Source organism: Taeniopygia guttata, chromosome 4 (genome assembly GCF_048771995.1).
Source record: "Taeniopygia guttata chromosome 4, bTaeGut7.mat, whole genome shotgun sequence".
In the NCBI taxonomy this organism is placed as follows: Eukaryota; Metazoa; Chordata; class Aves; order Passeriformes; family Estrildidae; genus Taeniopygia; species Taeniopygia guttata.
The window spans coordinates 14,556,955-14,580,829 of NC_133028.1; the positions used below are offsets into that span (position 1 = coordinate 14,556,955).

The following is a 23,875-nucleotide window of genomic DNA, read 5'->3' on the forward strand; positions in this document are numbered from 1 at the left end:
CTGAAGAAGTAACCTTGTGTTCTTTCAGATGAAGTAATTTTTTGTTGTAGATTAAGAGAAACAATTATCAGAACTACAGAAAACACAAAATTGTATGAAAGATCATGGTTGTTCTGCAAGAAAGACCTAAAACCTTGAGCAGTATCAGCACTGTTGCCACTGCACACAGCAATACAATAATGTATATACTGAAAATTGCAGTTGCCCAGCTGAGAGAGCTAAACCCTCACACGATGCTATCTGCTTTGACTTAAATGTCAGTTTGGACAGATTCCAGTGAAGAACATAAAACTATGTCTCAATGATTTCCATTCTTTGTGTTCTTCTGAAAAAAAGATAACCTCTTCTGGTGTTTTCCAAAAACAAAATCAATCATTCAATGCAGGTATTTCCAGAGAGAGAATAAGGATGCCAACATAAAAGGTGCTTGTAAAGTGTCATTTGACTAAGCATAAGTCTCTGCAAAAAATGCTTATTTGAATTGAACCGGGTGCTAGGAAAGGCATTAGGATGAAAACAAAGAAAGTTTAAAATTTCCTGATCTTTTTTGAAAAGACAAAGGTATGTAAAAGAACAAGACATTTAAGGGATTTTAAGGAGTTAAAGAACATTTTCAGTACAGATCAGGATGACAACATCTGTGAAAACTTTATATTGCTTGAGTTTTAGACCAAGCAGTTAAAATGTGAGTTGAACTATAGAGCCTTTCTAACTGTTATTACTATTTTTATTAGTTGCTCAGTGCTGACAGAGCATTCTCTATTGTGCATGGCACAAAGATTGCCCCTTTCCTACCAAGGAGAAGGGGCCTGTAAAATTTACATCCATAATATGTAATTGACACTCATACACTGTTTTTAACTCAGTTCTTATAGGCTTTGCATACAATGGCACATTATTAGGAGGGCTTTGAAAGAGAAGTTGTGGGTAATTTGGCAAACTCTGAATGGGAATTTGGCTCCTGCATGTTTTCCATACATATATTGTCAGTCCATGTCTAGTCTTCTTTCCTCATTAATCTAATTTCTTTCTGATTGTTCTTTGCTTCAGAGGCTTAAAAGAAAAAAAAAGTGCAAAGGGGATATTTAAAATTATTTCCATGTCATCATATGGAAACCAGAAAAATGTTCCATAGTTCCCATAAAGAAAAGTTATCTTTTTAAAAAGGTAGTCTTAAAGAGTAGCTGAAACTTCCCAGCTTCATTTTTTTTTTTTTCATAGAGCCACTGTTTAATTTACAGTAAGTCAAGAGGCAGGAGGGATGATAGAGTTAAGCTCATGCTGTTGAGAACAATTATCCTGGCACAGAGACATATGTAGCCCCAGAAGGTTGAACAGACCACCATAGCTTAAAGGCACTAAGATAAAAAGGCACGTGCTGCGTGGGCCCAGTGGGAGTAAGGCCACAGCCTGCAAACTCAGCTTAATTTGATTTGTGCCTTGCTCGCTCTCCTTCTCTTCACTTTTTTTTTTTTTTTTTTTTTATTTATTTAGTAAGACCCTGTACATTCATTGGAAATAAAAAGAGAATGGTGGCTGTGACAGTACGACAACATCAGTGTAATGTCAGTGTAATGTTTGTTACTGTAAAAAATATCTGGGCCCAAGACTCATGGCAGCCTCTCTTTCTAAAAGACCGAAGACACCCCAGTAAGACGTACAGTAAAATAGGTGAAGTCAGGGGACATTCTGCACCATCTGAAAGCAGCAGCAACTATTCTCTTTCTTTCCCCTGTCCCATTAATCATGCTGGTTAATTGTTGGGATAATGATTTCACAAGTTCATGTAGTACACAAAAGGATTATCCTTGGATTGTGCAGAGCGCCTGGCATTTACTCCTGCATATGCCAGTATCTCTGCATTTAAATGCGAGGATGTTTTTCATTCTACTTTTTCCTATTATCCAATTTTGCTAGAAAATGAATTGCATGTTGTTGTCAAGGATGGATATAAGTTAAGAGAGAAAACTTAAGATTGCAAATAATAAAAAGTTCTCATCTTTTTTCAAAAGGAAAATCTAAAGCACATAAAGATAGAAAAACAGGAAAATATTTTTATCATGTAAGTGCTGTTTTCATACCTTTAAAAAAGGATTCAATCTCTTTTTTTAGTGTCTAGGTATTTCATCTCTGCTTTAAAAACAATGGAATTTTTAATATTTTTTGTCAGCTGAGTTCAGATTTCTAAAAACAAAAGACTATCAAGACCCCTTTCTGTGTTTTCAATCCTCACTGTCCAGAAAATTGTGATACTTATCTGTCACTGGGGCTAAAGGGAAATTGCTTATGGATGCCTGTAAGAAACCTATCTGAATTCTTAAGCACTTCATGCGTACTTATAAAAAAAAAAAAAAAAATGCATTTATTTTACAAGCTGAGAGATCAATTAAAATATGTGTTATCCCTCATTGTTTTTTGGATTGATACCAATTTGTTACTGTTTTACTCTAGTGCTTTTTCCCATTTGCATATAGAATTTAATTTTTTTTCTCTAATGAACTCTGCGAAACCCATTCTAAATATTGTTGATTCTCATTTCCAAACAGAAAGGAAGATACATGAGGTTTCCCTGCACTACTGAGATCTTTCAAAACCTTCTAGTTTTCCAGCAAGGTGACTTGTGCGACTTTATTTTTCCAACGTAATCACCCAGAGAAAGACTGACACTTTGGCAGTGCCAAAGCTTCCCCTTTTAATTCTGAAAACTTACATAATTATTTGAGACATAAAATTACCCACCAAAAGAACAGCAGATAAAATATAATTTGGTTTCTCATACTTGTGATCTTTTTTCCCTTACAAATGTATGTTAAGCAGATACGTTGTTGCCATAGTAGTATTTTATGATGTCAGATGTGTACAACTTGCTCTTCTCTCTCTCTCCTTGGAAAAGGAGCTCAGCACTAATCCTCACAGCTTATTCTGCATGCCTTGAGCTGCAGTATGAGAAATCCTTTTGTGGCATTTTCTTAGCTGAATTTTTGTGACTCCTCATTGCAAAAGAAATGGCCCTGTCTGAGGCAAAGCCAACAATCTCTTGGGTTGAAATCACAGACATATGTTTTACCAGAGCTAGGAATGGAAGACTGATAAAAAACACAACCCAAAGTGACCTGGTTTTGGCCTGTTTTGTAGGTGAGGCATCAGGGAATACTTTACTTTCCTCATTGACATAAAAGTCCATTTCACAATGCAAAAGGTGAAATTTATTCTGGAAGATGTCTTAGGGTGCCCTGTTTTTAAGTGTCCTCTTTAGGTGCAACCCTGGACCAAGTATTTAGAATTACTGAGACAGAAATAGACCTGTCTGTTTCTTGTAGTAACTCCATGTCAACTTTCCTTACTCAAAAAGTATCAAGATGTTAATCTTTTCAAAAGGCAAAATTCATGCTTCATTTCAAAATGACAGCTTTCACTTTCCCTCCTCACTATCCTATTGCAACCATCAGATCACAGAAGATAAGCAGTACCTTGTGATCAATTGGGAGTGTCATATCACACTGGTACATCACAATAAAAAATATCTCCAACTTTGCTTCACCCCTAAAAGTTTCACAATCTTGAGTTGCAAATAAGTTTGAAACCACTACAACCAGTACATGGTGACTCCATGAGCAGGAATGAAGGTTAAATTCAAAGGCTAAATTATTTATTGCAAACTATTTGCTTAGTTCTTGCACTGAAGAACAGTGGAACAAATGGAATTGTTAGATGCAACACGTATTAAGAGCAAAGGCTGAAATCCCATTTCTGGTACTCCATGCTTAAATTTCCCCTGTGCTTTAAGAACTGCAGTGTTAGCTTTTCTCTCTCATTAAACTGCCTCTCTTCTATATTGAACCTAACTTGTATTTTTTTTTTCCATTTTCAGTTTACCTAAAAATCGCACATTCTGAAACATCCAATAGGTATAATGATTGAAAATAGAAATGCTCTGTGGAGCAGTGAGTACATTTGTACAGACTGAACTGTCCAGGGAGGTTAACTCATCGCTACCATGACAATATGCCAATGAAGCTATAACTCATTCAGAATGTAGAAGATTCATCTGCTTGTCACATTGCAGGGAAACTGCAGGGAGCATGGACACACCTCTGGAAAGATGGTGAGCAAAGGCTGGGAGCCCCCACCACCAGCAGCCCTGCACCCAAACCCATGGTCCATCCCACCCTTTCCAGGCTGTGCGAGCCCAGCCTGTTTGGTCCGGGAGGAGCTGCTGCTGCCTCCTGAACGTGGCACTCCCCAGCCATGCACCCACACCTTGGAGCTGCTCTGTGCTCTCCAGCTCAGCAAAACCAGATGAAGGCACAGAAACCTTTCTGCAGGCCCCTGGGAAGCAGGAGGCCACTCCAACCCTTCTTTCTGCTACTCATGAAGCTTTAATGCTCTGTGTTATTTTTGTATACTGCCTCGACATCTCACAGCCAGGGGAGCATAGCATTTCAGTCATTTAGAGACAAGCTCTGTCTTTGCTTACACCCATGCAGCTCATGGCTCTGGGAGATAAATATATCTGCCAACAAAGTATCATTCAAAGTTCCATCTCTTAAAATAAAACCCACCAAAACAAATAGAAGGATTCTGCAGCAAATGAAATGTGGTCAGTCAAGTAATACTGAACCAAGATTTGAGGGAGTTAGGAGCTAATTTGCTGCAATACAGTGCATTATGAATATGGTAGACTACAGAGGCTACAGCAAGCTGGGTGAGTCCTCTAGTTGCTTCAAATTCATGAAAATAAGTCACATGTCTCCACTTTTGCATAAAAACGGATTCTTTCTTCCTCCAGTTCTCTGTAACAGTAAGTAGTCATAGTTACAAAGCTAAATTTCTTGTGGAATAGCACATGAGTATTACTACACATCTTGTCAGTTAAGGCATCTGGAATCCTATCCTGAGGATCCTCAGTTACACCATCACTTTTAGAGATAAAGCTCTCAGGTGTCCATTCTGACTTTCTACTTAAGGAAACATCCCATTAATCTCAATGTACTTTCTTTTTCTTTTTCTTTTTTTTTTTTAATACATTTACCAAACAATAAATATTCTAACAATTACAGGACAGAATAAAGCAGATTGAAATCCCACTTACAAATTTATTTTCCCACCTTTTGTAGAATAAGCTTCTTTGATTAAAAAAAGCCCTCAAACATTAACATTGCTGCTCTAGGCTGTGTGTGAGTTTGTAACAAAGTCATGGTTTGGATCATATAAAAGCAATCTTTAGAAATGTCCGTAGCTCTGTTTTCAGGACATTGTTACTGAGAAGAAGTGTTGCACATCCAAAGGCTTGAATAAAGCCTTAGATTGATGTTCTTTTAGCTCTTCCCAAGACTAAGATATTCATATCTATTTTCTAAACAATTGCTGCAGGTTAATGCTGCAGAACAAAAGTGATGGGAGGGGGGGCTGTTCTCCAGGAGCTCACACCAAACTCTGGAGATATGAAGCCAAATATCTTCTGCCTCAGATTAGCAGATGTGTGCATGGAAAACTATTTTTTCAGCTCACTGGTTATTGCTGATCTCTTCAGTGCTGGTTGCATACTGATGTGGCCAAAAAGCAGAACTGTCTGTTTCCTGCTAGAGCTGCTGATGCAAAACCCTGAAAATGCTAAACTGAGTCAATTATACTGTTGCTCTGTTGCCATCATCCCCTGTTTTTTTCACTCATGGTGCAATCTGGCATAGTACTGGCATTCATTCCAAATTATGACAGCCTTTACTTTCATTTTGGTCTAAAATTCCAAGTTTCAAAGAAATCATTTGTAAATTTGGTAGATTTTCATAGAAAATGTCTTCTGTGAGTCAGACATTTATTTTCAGGGTTTTCAAACATTTCAGAGCTCAGGAATAAATTAACAAGAACTTGAAAACATTCAGAATTCCCCATCTGAAATTATTATAATATTTTAACAACTTTGGAGTGTTTTTTTTCCCAGTACTTGGAGTGTTTGTAGCACAAGTCAAGCATATTTATAGAATCATAGAAACTGTGTTTGTAAGAGACCACTCTGGGCGTCTCAAGACCATTTTTCTGCTCTGAGCAGGTCTCTTACCAGCCTGAGAGCAGAATGGCTGTGACCTTTCTTAGCTGAGCAAACTTGCAAACTTCCACAGATGGAGATTCTGCAGGTTTTCTGGCTAATTTGCTCTGATCTCAAATGAGAGTGTTTGTAGCAGAATTCAGATTTATTTATACTGTGATAGAGGAGTGATAATAGTTCCCAAAATTTAGATGGAGATACTTAGATGGTGTATGCTGTCAGAAGACTTCAACCAGAAAGAATAAACAACCAACCAAACCTCCCTCCCCCTGCAAACCATCTGGATAGTGGGGGGCACTTCTAAGTGCCAAACAAAGGTGATCGCCACCGTCTAAGCAATTTTGCTTGTTTTATTTTGATTTAGGATCCAGCCTAGACCAACCTGCAAAATCTGCACTACAGAGATGAATTTTACTCTCACAGAATTGTAATCTCTAATGAAAGTAAGAAACTTGACTGTGCCAGGCTATTTGCAACTACAGTGACATTTCTGCAGTACTTTGACCATAGCAGTCTATCTTATTTCGGTATATAACATTCTGCCTTTTCCTTGACTCAACAGTCAATTCCTCTTCTGAATACTTTTTGTGCAGCTAGAATAGAAAATTAATTCCAGTATAGAACTGGCTGCATTTAGTGATGAAAAAATGCAATTCTTACATATTTACACATTCTAAGAATGTGCACATTTCTATCCACATGTTTGTGTATATAGTATATATCAAGATGGATCTGGAGATAAAGTTGGTAATATAGAGATAGATATAAATAAACATAATTATACTTTCTATATAGCTTCATACTTGTAACAGAAAATACACATTCATTTATAAAAATTATCTAAATATTTAATTATGGAAGGATACATGTCATTTAAAAATACTTATTTCCAGCAGCCAGAGAGTTATTCTTTCTAATTGTTTCTTTTTTTTAGCTCCTCTTTATTTCTCCCTTTCTTCCTAGTTTCCTCAGATTAAGAGAGCTGTTCATGCCTCCCAAGTGCATTGAGTCACATTTTGAAATCACCTACAAACTTGTATTAGGTATCCAAAGTCATTAGGTGCCTCTGATGGAACTATAATGAGATGGCACTAACTGATGGATTAGACCTTCTACTCAAGATGAAGTGAATGCAGTAATCTTTGAGGTGAAATGTGCCACAAAATAACACAACGCTAATGATATTTCAAGATTAGATGTGTCTTTGTGCCCCACTGAGCAAAATATACTGATTCATTAATAACAAACTAGATTGCTACCAAATGCATGCTACCAGCACGGAGTTTATATTGCTTATTCAGTATTTATATGTTTGAGTGGATACTCTTTTGAAGAGATTTTAGGTAGTAATGTTATTTAGGATGGAATTACTCTTTATACCTCAAAATGCTGAAAGATTTTCCCAACTGAACAATGTTATCAGCTCTCATGCAGTTACCTTAAGGCTTCTAGGGGCACATTCTGCACTGGTGCTAACCTGGAGACCTTGGGTTTCCTGTCTCCATGACAAATCCAATTGCTGTCTCAAGAGAGAGCAAGCATAATGTATCTTTCCCATAGGGTTGTACTTGTCCTTTCTATGAAAATCCCATGACATTACATTCTGGAGGCCATAATTTTACACAGTGAATGATGGGAGTATACCAGCTATAAGGATAGCTGTATTCATTTTCTCATACTATATTTTTTCTTTCAAGATCTTTCAGTGATAAATCTGAAACTTATATCACACATAACCTAAATGCAACTGCACTATCTCTTCAACACATTGTAACACAGAAGTTCTGCTTATTCCTATGGATATTTCTCATTAAGTCTGTCCTTTTAAGAGATAAATGTTGTTTTGCCACACCTTACCTGACACCTGAATGCACATTTTGACCTAAGTGCTGCAGGCTTCACGCTGACAAAGTTCTCTCCTTGCAGAGTTTTTCCAAAGAGCTTTTGGGTCAAGTTTTATGCTTGTGACTCATGAATAAAAGCTCTCAGTGCTTCCTGTAACATTTCACTCAAGGTTAATCATTATATAGTATGGAGACAGCTGAGAAAAAAGACTCCCCTGCCTATACACTCTCCAGAATACTTTAAATGCTAAAATCCTTGTATTTTTCATCAAACTCCCTAATTACTTAATTAAAACTATAGTATGTGTCTAATAAGCTACTGCAGAGATTTAGTTTGCAGTAATTAAAACACAATGAAACCTTTATAACCTGATACACCTTAGAATATCCTCTTTTCCATCCCCCTCCTTAACTCAAAAATCTTCTCATCTTTTATTTTTACTCATCATATCTTAGTTTCCTTGATAGTACCTGCTGCCTCAGCATGTACTGAATTTACATAACATTGGCTCCTGTCCCCTAAACCTCAGTGCAATCCAGCACTGGTTTCAGCCTGCCAGCATCACCTGGTCAGCAGGACACTGATAGGCACTTTCAGACCTAGCTAGAGACAGATAAGAAGATGGTAAGCTTGAAGCTTACTCTCTGCTTGTCTGTTCTCAGCCTTGCAGTAGAGGTCTTCCTCAAGATCTGAGAATCTCCTGCTCTTGACAACCAATTCAGGACACCCCTGCCTGGGTTTCACACCTGTGGCAGTCATTGACCACCAGGCAAATGAAACCATTTCCAATTCCTCTGCTCCCCAATATATACTGAGGTAATTACCAATCTAAAGGAGCAAAGGGTTAATTGAAAATCATAGGCTCTTTCAGATGGTATCAAGCCTGCAATTCTCCAGAGCATCCTGAAAGAGTAATTACTCAGTGAGCACTTTTCCTTGTGCTCTCACCCCCTGAGGGTGACCTTACTCTACAAAAAATATGTCCATCTCTTGCGTGCTTTATGCATCTTCCCTATGGAGTATGCATTTTATGTAACAGGATGATTAATTCTTCATCTCCACATCAGGGAAAAAGAGTTCCTTGAAGAGGCAAAGTAAAAGGATTGGGGTGAGGCAGTTGTCCCTGAAAGAGGCTTTCATGAGGCTTTGCTTCTCTTTTTGCTTTGAGATATTGTTATTTAAATGGACTTGTTGACAGCAAGTGAGAACAGAGCAGGTTTGTGCATGCTATTTGAATATAATCGGTTTTCAACTTGACTCCTCAGTATTTAGTGCATGCTGGGCATTACTTGGTACACTGTACTCTGTATCTGCTTTTCATACCACTTTTACCCATTTAGAAAGCTACAGTGCATCTGGTTCTGGTATTAAAAGATAGTCAGCATTACTGATGGATAGGAAATTCAGGACTGTGTAAACTATACCTGTGCCATTGAAGAGATCCTATCCCTGTGTACCGTCAGCTCACCTTCCACTTTTCCTGAACATTTAGCCAAGAGTTTCGTTCATGCATCTTCCTAATTATAGTCAGAGCTCTGTCTCAGTATGGGAACACTGTCTATAACCTTATCCCATAAAATTAAAGGAGCGATAGAATTAGGCATCTACATTTGCATATTTATAAGTAGCCTGAATGTCAAGATCAATGTCCTTTCCTGTCTTTGAACAGCAGAAAATTTGTCGGTTCCATCTTAATGTAGGAAATGCTGATTCTGTACACAGAAAAACAGGTGAACCAACCCAACATGTTCTTTCCCTGCATGGTCCCAAAAACCCATCCTTTCTTCCACGGTGCTAGAAATAATATCAATTGTTCATCCTGGGTCACTCCCTGCTGTAATCAGCACACTATTCTTTTTTTACCCTTCTCCAGCTAACATTACATCTTTAGTGAAGTAGTATACTCTCAAACCCTAGAACAGTCCTGGTTTAAGATTACAAAAATCCTGATGAATGCTGCTGATAGAAGATCCTGCAGATAACCATTCATCTCAAAGATACCAAATATACTTGCCCTACACAAGTTATTCTGCAGATGCTATCAAAGCTAGACTGTCTCCAATATCTTCTTAAACTTACTGGCATTTCCAAATGGTAACTCTCAATGCAAGGATGTCTGAACAATAAAAAAGACTTTTTAAAGTAATGAGGGAAATCCATAGCAGAGCAAGAGCTTTAGTTTAGATCTCCTGATCCTCATTGCAGCCCATTAACCACCACTTCTATATTAAAAAAAAAAAACAAAAAACCCAAACAACAAAACAAAACAAAACAAACCCCAACAACAAAAAACAAACAAACAAACAAAAAACCCCCAAAAACCCAGAAAGAACAACGAACAAGCAGAAGACTAAATACATGATGAGTGAATTATCAGTGTATGGTAAATTTACTGGAAATTTGTTGTGCTAACTTAACTTCTCTTATTAAACTCTTGGGCCCATCCACTTGTTCTTTAGACTAAATAAACCTTTATTTCTGCTTTATTTTGATGCAGTTTATTTGTTTTTTGTAATTCTGGTACAGTATTGCAAGGAGGTAGCTAGTGCATTTATAGATGCATTACAGGCAACAAATGTGACACATCTGTTCTATCTCCTTGTCCCCACATCTGGGAAATCTCTGCATTCTTCACCTGGCATGACTTACCACATGACACAGCTCAGTGCAGATAAACATACAGAAATGGAAGAAAAGTTCTTGGTTTGTCACATCTGCTCAGTGTCAGCATTTCACTCAGCCAGGACCTATTCTGGATAGACTCTCCCTGTTACACTTGGATCAGGCATCTGTGAGCGGTCCTCGTTTCAGTTATTGAAAGAGACTGCTCACTAAAACTCAGGAACACAAAAGCCACCCTGGGCAAAGTGTCCACCTTAGATGTGTGTCCATTGTGCAGAGTTAAGTGCAGGTCACATTGCATCATGTAGACCTCACTGTATATATACATTGCATTTAAAGCTTGTCTAGAGCACTTCATCTTCCAGACTTTCCATTAAAAATATCATTTAAATAAATAAATACATAATTTTGAGTTCAAATATCAAAACTTTGGATGGACATGTACAGATCCTTTTGGATTTTACTTGAGAATTTTTGAAATAGATTATTTCCATACCTCATGACTTCTTCCACTTTCATAAAAGAACACAAAGCAGATAAAACTGCAACTACTAAGCAAATCATACTGGTGATATTGAAATAATTTTTGAGTATATAATTATGAAAAAAACCCTGGAGATTTCAGATTTCATTAAAATTCAAAAACTCATGAGCTGTTTTAAAACATTGGTACCCTTGTGTGATAGACATTCTGGGATTTATTCTTCAGTTCTGTTATGGATACTAAGCTGAAAGCTTACAGTAAACAAAATATTAGACCAAATAAATGAAGGTGACTTTTTGTGAAAGCAATGTTTTGTAAAAAAGCTTTGTTAGGAGTTTATCATGGGAAGAATATCTGGTGCGTGGACCAGTTTGAGGAAGCTCGTGTTCATCAGTACTGTAGTCTGGCCAAAAAGCTGCCTTAAAACCTATGGGCTCAGGACACCAAATTGTGCTCATATGGCAGGCATTTCTGGAGGTACAGCAGAAGAGAGTCTCCTGACGAAAAGCATGAGCCGAGTACTAGTTTGAGACACTTTCATGGGGAAGCTGTGAGCAGGGCAGGAGTACAGCAAATTGACTGGGTCCTGTTTTCAAAGAGAATTCAGGAAGTGGCCAAAGAGCCCTTGGCAAACTTGTTGTTTGTTAAGGGACCCAAAACTGCAGACACAGGCTTAGCTTTGACAGATCAAGTAATTTGAAGGCAAGAATCCACTGACAAGCCTGGAGACAAGTATGTACACAATCTTTTGCAGACATGCATTTAAGAGGTCTGTGCTATGGTAGTGTGGATCAGACACAGATCTTTTAAGAACAAATGCAATTTTATCGCAGGAATGCTCATAAAGAAGTCAAATTTATAGGAACATTATTAGCTGAAAGGATGAGGTATAATTTATCTTATTGTTGTGAACCTTACCTTATTGTTGTGAAACTTCTCTAAGGATGTAGTGACCTGAAAGTGTTGACCAGTTTTGCTATCCGAGCTTGCTTCTAGTGTCAGGATAGTCTTTGTCCTCCAAGTGGGATTCTGCATTACAGAGAGAAAAGTAAAGTAAATTTTCTCATCTAGGAAATTTTTATATTATGTGTTCAGTGTTATAAACCTTCATTTTAATTTTATTTGGTGCAAAGGTACTTTTAAAACTGTCTTTCTTTCAAAGAAAACTAATGGAAGATGTAGTCCTATGAGTTTGCAGGACATCACTAATTTATCTCAAGAGGAGTCATGAAAGTTCAAACTGAGGTCCTACACATAATAAGTCTAATGGCTGCTAAATAATTCCCAGTAGACAGTCATGAGCAATATTCATGAGGCCCCATTATTAGTTTAGAAAACCCTTAGTTGAACTCTAATTGCAGTTCCAGTCATTAACTGCAGTAATTAACATTAAGGACTGTAAAAGCTTAATAAACAGCTTTTCCATTCGCACATATGATGCTTATAGTGGAATCAGGTACTTACAGAGCCATACCTGTGGATTACATTTGAAGGAAGAGCAGTTTTCAAACAGTGCTCAACTTGTATGATCTTCTTTGATACGTGCAGAAAAAGAAATTTTAACTATGAGACTGAGGAGGCTTCTTATGACACTGGTAGCATGGTAGAATTAATCTTTGTATTTGTTCCTGTCCATGGTGCTACACTATATTTTTTTTTTGAGGGTATTGGAGTCTGTAATCTTCTGGGACCACTTGGTTGTTCTTAATTTCTGCAAATAATCATGATTATGACAATAATGAGAATTGAATTCATCATATTTTGAACCAAATGCAAAACCAGGGAAGAAAACAGCTAAACTAAGAAAAAACCCGAAAGAACCCCAAACTTGTTGCATAAGAAAGGCAAAATTTTCAAACAGATGTGGAAAGAACAAAAGGATGGATATGATCTTATCATTTATCATTATATTTTAAAAAGCATGACAAAACACCAAAGAAATCACATACCACATTAAATGAAGAGACATAATAAGTTTACTCTATTTACTTTCAGAAGCATCCAAAATTTAGAAATAGTCCACTGTGGATAATAAAGGCATCAACCAGTATTACCACCAGAAAGAGCAGGTAGTGTGTCATGTTGGCTTGTTCTTACTTGAGAGAAATGCATAAATATCCATGAGAATTATGATTGCAGAACCCATAGGGTGATATTAGAAAGATAAAATTAGAAATAAAGGTGTCAGGAGGGAAATTTTGCAGTGGTGATTAACCACGCTTTTTTCCTAGTGAGAAAAATTGGTTTATTTCAATGGTAGCAAAACCAAAGTCCATATGTAACAAGTCTCTTTAAGGTATTTTTAGTTTCCTCAGTAACATGTAAATCCTCCCATTTCTTTAGAGAAACAATTATGTTAATTCTAATATCCCTCTCGAATTCCAACTGCATAATTGCATTTTTTCTACTTATATCATGACACAGCTGTGACAGGAAGAAGTTTAATTCACCTGCCATCTCAGACTATCATGTATTTTTACCTTTAGATGCTTGTTATGTCTCACTGCAGAAAGAGTTGCACTTCACAAATGGATTAAAAAGACTCCTGGACATTTTTTGTACATATATGTATATAAGTGACCTTTAAATTATATTGCTGTTAGATAATTTTAATTAGCTCATAACTATGAAAAAAAAATTATCTGGTTCTTTGGAAGCTGGGATGACTTAGGAAATTGAATATTTTCCTACTTGAAAAATCTGAGTGAAATACCATGTGCAATAGGAATTTATAGGCAGATCCCAGCTAGTCATAAAAAGATGAAGTATACAGTCTTGCTTTTATTCAGTTTCTGTGGGAAAAAATATGGGAACAAAAGTATTTTTATCTAGTTTTAGTTCTAAAATTCATGTTAAATAAAAAGATATAGCACCTTTTTACTCCATTAAAGAAAACACCTTTTTTCCTTCAGACCTAGGGCATTAAATATTTTCAGATTTATCACTGCAAAATAAAGCAAGTATATCCTTCATTAAAACTGATTCACACAGTGTCAGAATATAATGTCATAAAATCATCTTTTCACCTACTCTCTTGAGAATGAGCTCTGGTGTTTCCAGGCAGTGTTGGCCCTTTTCCTTGATATCCAACAGCTTCCTAGAAATCATGTCACTTAAGTGGAACACTTTTGTGCCATTCAGAAATCTTATTGACTGTAAACTAGAGATGAAATGGACATAGGAACTAGCAGTCCAGATTGATACAGCCATCACTATATACTTCAGCTAAGTATTAAATATCTATATTATTCCCACATATGGATTGCTATCTATGCAGTGAACTTATTTCCTTCTTAGGTTTCTGTGTTTGTAATAGGATTGTAAATACTGAAGCTAATAGCACAAAAACTCTATTTTCCTGCAATGTACAGAGCAAGGTGTTGGGTGGGGAAAATCTAAGTCATGATCTGATGACAGGGTAACATCTACTTTCAGTGCATTCTTACAAAAGCCAAGATTCAAATGAAAGCGCATAAAAAGGAAGTCCCTTTCATTACTGCCTCAGGTTATGCCATGATATAATATCAGCTGAATTTTTCTTCTGATAATCCATGACAGTTTTGCCTTGGGCCAGCCTACAGAAATGATGAACCTCTTGTGTTCTGCACAGTGTGGGCATAACCAGGCACTAGCAGTTCCCTCTGTACCTAACACCCACCCTGGATCAAGGCACTGCTCTCATTTGTTTGTCTTGGCCTGGAGAAAAAAAAAAAAAGCAAGAACTTGTAATCTTCTGCTCTGACTATATAAATAATTCCTGTGATTTTGGGATCACATGATTTAAAGAACTATGGGAGCCCTAACTTTGAGAGCATCTGACTTTTTGAATATCCAGAAGATCTATGGAATCAATGTGGGCTGCAACATGAATTAAAGTCATTCTTAGTCATTCATACAAATATAGCTCAAACACTGCCTCAGGTACAAGACTTATATGGTGGGCACGAACTTAAATCTTTTAGGTCTTGCACAGACAGAAGTTGTATAAAGGCCAGTTTCAATATAGTGCTAACCTGGACATATACCTGATGAAAATATATTTGTGCTTATATTAGTAAGGAATGTGGTACAACAGAACCAAATCTGCAGAGCAAAACTTTTGATGATGAAGAGCAGCACCCACAAACACTCTGACCATGGTGTATTTTGGAGTAATTCTCTTCTAGCCCCATGGACTGAGCATCCATTAGTACTTGGAGCACATTCAGGGCTCTCCCCATGCCCATCTTTTAGTTTCATTTCACCCATAAGGAATTTAGTTCATGTGCTCAAAATCACTCTACAATTGATGACAAATGCAGGAAAGGAGAAGCAATCAAAAGATTTACTTAGAAATTTGTTTCTTACACCTGAGAAAGAAAATAAATTGGTGATAATGCAGATGTGACCACCATTGATGTCTATACAGATGAAGACTACATTTGTCCATGTATTTTGGCCAAACCTTAAAAGTTAATATCTTGGCTGGCCCAGGAGAAGGTTCCTTTCCTACTGATGCCATTAAAAAGCCACACTTTCAAAGCTATCTTTGCATTTTTTCTGATTCATGAGCCTGAGAAGCAAAAACCTGCTTCTACCAAAGTCAACAGAAAATTTCCCACTGATATTCCTGCAGTGAGGATTTTGCCCAAGATTTGTGTGAACCCAAGATAACATTTTCTTCAGCAATAAAAACTGGAAAAGACTAGATCATGGCATGTTTTTTTTCCCATGTGGTAGGTAGCTGGCTGGCTGGCTGAGGCCACCCCAGGTGCCTCAGCAGGAAGATGCTGCAGACTAACAGAGGCTGTGCTCTTGGGATTTACCTTAGACTTAATGGTAATTCACATCCCAATTCTCACAGTCAGGGACAGCAAACAACACTGTGCTCAGAATCTCAGAGTCCCAGGACTGAATTCAATTCTACCTGGCTATTCAAGCAAATCACCCCAGTTTCTGGTCCCTTCACTGTCTTGGTGATTTCAGCTGTAAGGCCAACTGTGCAAGGTCACTTTCCATGCTTCTGTGGGAGAGTTTTGCACAGCAGGGAGCTCTGAATATGACTGGTGCTGACCTGAAACAAATACCAGCATCAAAATAGGTTGTTCTCTGAGAGAATTGCTGTTCCTGCCATTCCTTTGAGCTTCCTCTGAAGTTTCTCATCTTGCAAGAAATAAAGGATTAGTGTCATGGAGGAAAATAACCTGTCACCCAGGAGAATCATGTTTTGTGAGACTTATCTACTCCTTATCAGTGTTGGCACTTAACTTATGTTAACTGAGCACTGATCAATGGTAGCGGAACTTCATGGAGCTGCCAGTTGCATTGCACTATTTTACATCAAAAGTTTTCTGGAACTGTATTTACTTGATATCCTACTTTTCTTTCTTCTTCTTTTTCTTTAATAATTTTTATTCACATATGAGTCCCTGGCAGTTTCAATATGTTAAAACCAATTTAGACAACATTAAACTGGAGAATTCTCCACTGTATAAATTTAATTCCAATTACCCTATTCCCTTGTTATCTCTTGGTTATAATATGAAATTTAGCATACTAAAGAAGATATAATTTTCTAAACAGCTGTAGAAACTGTGATAATTAAAAGAAAATTAATCTGTTTTATTTTGATGTTTCTTTAATCATATTGCAAGTATGAGAATTTTCTTATCAAGGTAAGAAGTCATCAATTCTCATCTGTCTGTCTGTCTATATATATACCACAGCATCACACTTCTCTGAGCACCTTCCCAAAATGAAAATATGGAAATAATCTTTATCTCTTTCTTCTCCCCTCAGCCTGTAGAAGAAATAGATTGCCTGATTTTAAAGTCAACAAGGACCACTAGGTTATTTAGTAGGAGATCCTTGATCAAACCTTACATCCAGGCATACCTTTATTGAACACAAGGATGTGATTTCAACTCAGGCAATTCAAGACAGGCAGTCAGTTTTGATATGAAAGCTCCAAGAAATGAAAAATTCAGCACTCCTTTCAGAAGTCTCTTCCAGTGCATGCTGAGCACCTGCGTGCCTTCCTTCTGGTTGAATCTGTAGATTTAACTTCTAGGTGCTAGTTCTTGCAGTGCCTTTTTCTAGCACATTATTATTCTCACTAGCAGAGACTATTTTCTCTTCAGAATGGCATGCATGCCATCAAATAAAAGTTTATGTTGGTTTCTTCTGGACAAATTAATGAGATTTAAATTTCTGTGTTTTCCATTGTTAGAGAACTTTTGGACCACAGGTGAGATGCATAGAATTTCTTCAGTCCTTTTTTAAATTATGAGGTCCAAAACCAGATTCAGAAGCTTTTTTTTTTTGCACTATTGGTACAAGCTGAAGTGGCAAAACCATTTTCCACCTCCAAATACCTGTTCTCTTTCGCATATTCAAGGCACTAGGCCTTTGTCATGGTTTTAGGCTGGGGGTCATGGGGAACTGTTTCATTGCATAATTCCTAAGGCAGTTGCAGTCTATTCACACAGTCATTTGCTCAACTTTAGCTGTGAAGAACAAATTTCTACTACTCCAATCCCTAATTTCTACTAAATATTCTATCAAGCCCCGTTCTCATGAAAGATGTCATATATTGATTATTACTATGCAGGGCACTTTAATCTCTAGAGGAAAACTACAAAGAAAACTCAGTTCAGGCAAACCTAACTCTTAAGATACTTACAGAGATAATCATACAGTAAGCCAGTGTGACTAGATCCATCACTGGAACAGGACACCTCACTTTTTATAAACAAGTGGTACGAATACCTCCAAAATTATTATTAAAGAAACATTGACTGGTCTTGCAGATATTGACCTGAGCCTTTATTGTCCTTAAACTTTCAGTCAATATATTTAATATACAAATATTTATCTATATAAGTACCATTCATTAAAATCTACTTACAGTATACTTCTGAATTAATTAATAGATGGTTTAAGTAGATATCTTATAATATTATACTAAATAAAGATAATCAGTCATTCTTAGGAGAGTGCAAGGAAGGGACTGTCCTTAAAGATAAGTTTAATTCCAGTTAAACAAGATATATTGTGAGTGTTCCCTTATACATTCATTTGACATCCAAGTCTCTGGAGAACTTTTTGTTCTTTTCCTACTTTGCTCAGCATCCATTTTACTTCCCCTCTGGTCATCCATTACAAAGAGGAATTAGGCTGCTGTGCTCAGACACCACTGCTGCAGCACTACCCTGAGCTATCTGTTCCTTCAGAGTCGAGGTTCAATTCCAGTTGTTTATTGACTTGCTCTGGGTTTCTCAGAACATCTGCTTATGGCCAATTGCCACCTGACTCCATTTTCAGCTGGAGGTCTGGGTCTGGAAGGGCAGCAGAAAGCCACTCCCTGAGAGTAAGCAGCCCAGCAACACCACAATTACATTAGATTTCACTGTGAATTCCATGAATAGTTAAAAACAGGCTAGATTTTCTTTCCCTAGCTGGACAATGATCATGAGCACAGCAGCATATTGAAAAAAAGCCACACGCAAGGATGAAATATTTTTGGTGTCTTAGTTATCACAGTAGAAAAAGAAGAAATGAAAATTGCATTTACCTTTCTCTGGGTTGCAAATTTGTATATTGGAAGATTTTCACTCCCCAAAAAAATCACAGTGCAAGAGACTATTTTTCACCTAGTAGAAATACCAGTACTGAACTAAATTTAATGCAAAACAGGTCAGTATTTCCTTACCACTTGATAATTTAACCTTAAAAGGCTAGAAAAAAAGAGTGTTTGCAATGCTTAGGCATGCCTACGTTACAGTAAAGGGGAAAATTCCATTTTCTTTTGCCACTGCTGATAAGATCCAAGAGAATTAATCTGTGGAGAGACACATGAATATCGCACCTTCCAAAGGCAATCATTTTTACTGAGAAAATTTGTTATAACAAAAGTTTTCTACTTTCAAAGTGTGAAATCTGCCTTCATCTCCACATAGCTGAAAAGAAAAAAATAAAAATACAGGATTACCAGCAAAGGTATTACTGATTTAGTATAGCAACACTTGACTTTGGACACCTTGGCACTTCAGAAAAATTTCCATAATTAGTCATACAAGTCCTACTTTGGTTGCTAAATCAATGTACATTTCATTGCACAGCTGGATCAAAACAAGACACAGAGCACTTGTTAGGTCTCACATGCAATTCATTGACATTGAAGGGCCCTCCCAGGTATTTCACTGTGTCAGGTATAACTTCATAGGTGCACTTTGAAATCAAGTTTTGATCCCAAAGCAAAAATAAAAGTCATAAAGAAAACAAGACATTTTCTTGATCATCACCAGCCTTTCCTGGAGACTTGGAAACAAGTCCTGGAAGCTTTTCTTTTAGCAGTTTGATTCTCTGCTGCAAGGAAATGGTATTAAGGTATTAAGGGCAAAGGAACAAATGGGAATAAAAAACCCCAAGGAAAATTATCCATTTTCAAGAGGGCACCATACATTCTTTCTATTTTGTTGGGGTTTCTTTTTTTTGTTTGTTTGTTTTGTTTTTTACAGTAGAAAACTGTTTTATTATTTCAGCATCTGAAGGAGGAGATGCAGTAACTTAGGCTGCTCAGAGGACTAAGGGGGCCTTATCTACCAGGTGTTCTGTGACCATTGGTTTCTGCAAAACAAACTGCAAAGCAGTTTTAAAGCTGTTGCACTCCTGCTGGTGTTTTGTCACCTGATCTTGTGTTACCTCTACGGTTTGACGATACAAAGAGTATGAAACATCATCAATCAAGTCCTAGTCTTTCTTTCACCACTTTGCACATCTTTACTGAAGTAGGAGAAACTAGACAAACTGTGTTGAGAAAAAAAGAAGCAGGTGTGGAATAGTGGGAGTTCTTTTTCACTAACTACTCTATTCAAAAGTGGTATCTTACTGGTATCACCTAAAAGAACTAAAAATAATTGAAACAGTTATTTGAAGAATCTAAAGCACATAGGTATAAATCCAGAAGCAACAGTATAAGAAAGTGAGGTTTCTTCAATGAGGATATGGACAGTTGAAAGAGAAACATTTAACTATTCTTAACTTTTCATTTAAATAAAAGAATCAGCTTTTTATGTTAAAATCATGCAACAAAGTTAAGATTTTCTATTAAAAAAAAAAAATAAAAATCACTGTATATGTTAAAGGGTCATTGGCTTTTCTGTCAATGAGTTTGTTTACCAGTAATCTTTATGTTAAGCTGCCTGAAGTCAAGTGAAAACTATTAGAGGCCAGAAAGAACATTTATACCCATGAAACAAATCAAACTTACATAACAGACTTTGCAAAATAGGATGAAAAAGTAAAGGGACTTTTTACTCATTAACAGAAAAGAAACCACTTCTGACATATAAAAGTGCCATTTCTGTGTCTCTTGCTTAAGATGTGTAAACAACAAAGTGATCTTGAATTTCACACTGTTTCTGGTAGAAATGAAAGCCAAGTGGCCAATTTGAGTCATTTTATGTCTTTCAGATGATTAGCTGTGAGGTACATCCTTTGAGCCAGACAAATGATCTGAGACAGTTCCCAAAACGTATGATTATATATAAGCACCTGCTTGCTGTTATGGTGATGCAGTCAAGAACAATTGTGAATGCTTTTATGAGTTCTGCAAAGCTATTAACCTCAGCTGAATACAAACCAGTCTTTTTCTTAATGTCATAGTTCTGAAACTCCTCCAACAACTCGTGTGTGTAATGTGATGAGCAAGTGTCTGTATACTGGACCACATAATTTAGAAGGACAAAGTTTCAGACAGATGGGCTACAAGGATAGGAGTGAGCAGTGAACCTCTACATAGATGAAACTGTTAGAAAACTGAAATGAGTCTTAATTCAATCACAATCAGATCTGTGAAAGATCTTTTCTGGTCCTCTGGGCTATGTGAACTGGTAAGAGGGCAGTCATGTTCTGGCAAAAGTTCTTTTAAACTCAGGATGTAGATTCCAATGTCCAGATTTCTGCAGCCAAGTAGACAAGGACTGTTCACATGAAGCTCAACTTTAATTTCAGAATTAGTCACAGGGGTGTAAAATGTAGCAAAGTCTAAAAAATGAGACTATCATTAGTCCAAGAGAAATGTCAAGGAAAGCCTCTCACCTTGCATGTTTGTGTAAGGCAATGACAATTAAACAAATAGGGGATGTAAAAGAGGTGATCCAAGAGAAAGCAAATGCTGTTACTGTCTATATGCAAGATGGACTATTAGGAATGCTAAATGTCAGAATTTAATAGCACAAGCTCCTTTAATTTGTGTCTCTCGTAGAAGTCAAAAACAAGAAAAAGAGGAAGACAACATTGTGTGTAGGAGTATGAATAATGGACTTAGTGAAGACAGAGATCATGAACTTATCACAAGATTAGAGTTTCTCAACAGCAGCCACTTATGGAAATGAAGGTGGCGTATGATGGTCCACATTAAAATGTCATGTGGCAAATATTATACAGAATGGATAAAATGATATGTATGTAGATATATATATATAATGGACATAAAAGCATAATTATGCATACTGTTTGATGACACATTTGCTGCAAAGCCAGTGAGCAGGCAGAAAATGAGATATCATCATGAATATCACTAGTCTGTGTGAATGAGAAGAGTTCCCCCCTGACCAGAACTCCTGAGAATGTGTCAGTGGTGCTATAACCCCTTTCTTACTGAAGAGAAATACAATCCTTAAGGTCATGAACTTCTGCTCTGTGATCAGTGATCTCCAGATTCATTATGCAACTTTGCAGAGTTTCAAAAGTCAAATGCATGAATAGGAAGGATTTATACATATATACTTAGATATATTTTTCTCCTTTGCAAAAATTTATGGCTATTAAGGGTACAGACAGCTCTGAATATTCACCTATGTAACAAAATTTTTCTCATGCTAGGCCTGTATCATCAATAGCTATCCATGAAATGAAACTTGATAAATAATTTTTCCTTTGGCCTAGTCAAAAAAAAGCCCTTGTCTGCAGAACAGTGTGACCTAAGGGGAGAGAGACTTAGGATGGGAGAACATTTCTACCCAACTTGCTACAATGTCCATGACTTGATAAAGCCAGTCAGTGAAGAGCACTGTCTCCCAGCCACAGGAATGATGGTAGAGTGACCAGCAGGAAGCACACAGTGTCTTCCCCTATCATTCCTTTGCCTCTTTGCCTTCATGGAAGTGACTGAGGCTGGAGCCTGTACAACCACAGTCTCTTTTTCCTCCTCCCCTTTTCTTACCTCTCTTTCCAAACTTGGTATACCAAAGCTGGTGCTATAGTCACCCAGATCAATGGCACTTTTCAAAGAGATTGAGTCAAGCACGTAAAATTCCTGCAGTCAGCCTGCACTTTATAGCTTACATAACCCTGATTGACATACATGAAGTGGTTTGGTGGGCTGTGATCAACTAGAGATTAGGCTGATTTTGAGTTTCAAGCACAGATAAAGGGGTTGGGTAAGAAAAGTAATTTTTTTTTTTTCTGATTATCTCTGCTTTTTGTGAGTGGAAATACCTGTCTTGTTTGGAAAGACTGTTTGTAGAAATCTGAATATTTACCATTTCTTCCCTGTTGCATAAGAAGCATGTAAGAAAAGGCTTTGCCTATGTTTTGCCACTTTTCTAGTCTGGGGCTTTGCTTGACTTGTATTAACCCAGACATTCAACAAATGAGATCCCTCCAGTCAGCAACAGCTCACACACCAAACCCTGTGTGTCAAGCAATGTCTGCTCCAACTGCAACTTGAATAAATACAGAAAATATAGTTTTTATCTCAGTAGTTTGTGTTCTGGTACAACAAAAATGTGTTTACAAAAAGGTGTATTAATTTCCCCAAGAGCTGAAACTTTCTGGAGGGCTTGTTCAGTGTTTCAGTGTTGAAATTCACCCCACCATCCCCTCATTTATTGGTCTACATGTCAGATTAATTCCTACTTGGTGTTGTGCCAGAAAGTGCATGTGCTACACCTTTTGCCATGAAAATTTACTCCTGCAGGGTAGAAACACTTTCAACCTGAGCTGCTAGCTCATCTGAGGTTTATATCATAGAATCATAGACTGCAAATGCTTGAAAAGGACCTTAAAGATTATCTAGTCCCAGACTCCTGCCAAGTGTGGGGGCACTTCCCGCTAGGCCAGGCTGCTCAAAGCCCCATCCATCCTGGCCTTAAACACTGTCAGGGCTGGGCATCCACAACCTACTTGGGCAACCTGTTTCATTATGTCATTATCCTCAGAGTAAAGCATTTTTTCCTGATATTCAACTTGAATTTCCCCTCTTTTTACTTGTGCCTGTCACTCCTTGTCCTGTCACCACTGTTCCTGATGCAGAATCCCTTTCCAGCTTCCTTGCAGGCTCTCTTCAGATACTGTAAAGTTGTTACGAGGTTTCCACACAAACTTCTCTTCTCCAGGCTGAACAGCCCAAACTTTCTCAGCTTGACTTTGTAGGGGACATGTTCCCGTTGTCTTGTCAAATTCATGGTGCTCCTCTGGACTTCTCCAACAATTCCTTCTTACGTTGGCAGCACCAGAACTGTACACAGTGTTTCAGGTGGGAGTCTTATAAATGACTACAGCTCACAAAGAAAAAAATAATCTCCCAGATTCCCAGAATCACATAATAATTGAGTTTGGAAGGGACTTCTGGAGATCATCTAGTCCAACCACCCTGCTAAAGAAGGTTGAACAGGATTAAATCCAGGTGGGGTTTGAATATTCCCAGAGAAGGAGATATTCAAGCACTTGTCCACAATCTCTTTGTGCAACCTGAGAGGGTCTGGTCACCCTCATGGTAAAGAAGTTTTTCCTCATATTCTGTTGGAACCTTCTGTGCACCAGTTTCTCCCTTTGCCTCTTGTCTTATTACTTGATACCACAGAGCAGAGCCTGGCTCCATCCTCCTGCCACCC

At 37.4% G+C, this 23,875-nt stretch overlaps 1 long non-coding RNA gene across 1 annotated transcript in view; it reads right to left on the minus strand.

The window, feature by feature from the left end:
• Nucleotides 1-11,670: 11,670 nt before the first annotated feature.
• The window catches only part of LOC115494925 (uncharacterized), a 31,729-nt gene continuing 19,524 nt past the window's right edge, over nucleotides 11,671-23,875 (minus strand). The window contains exons 2-3 of the long non-coding RNA XR_012055422.1: nucleotides 12,472-12,708; nucleotides 11,671-12,026 (exon numbers count right to left, since the gene is read on the minus strand). This is a non-coding gene — a long non-coding RNA (uncharacterized lncRNA). The remainder of the gene's footprint in view (nucleotides 12,027-12,471; nucleotides 12,709-23,875) is intronic.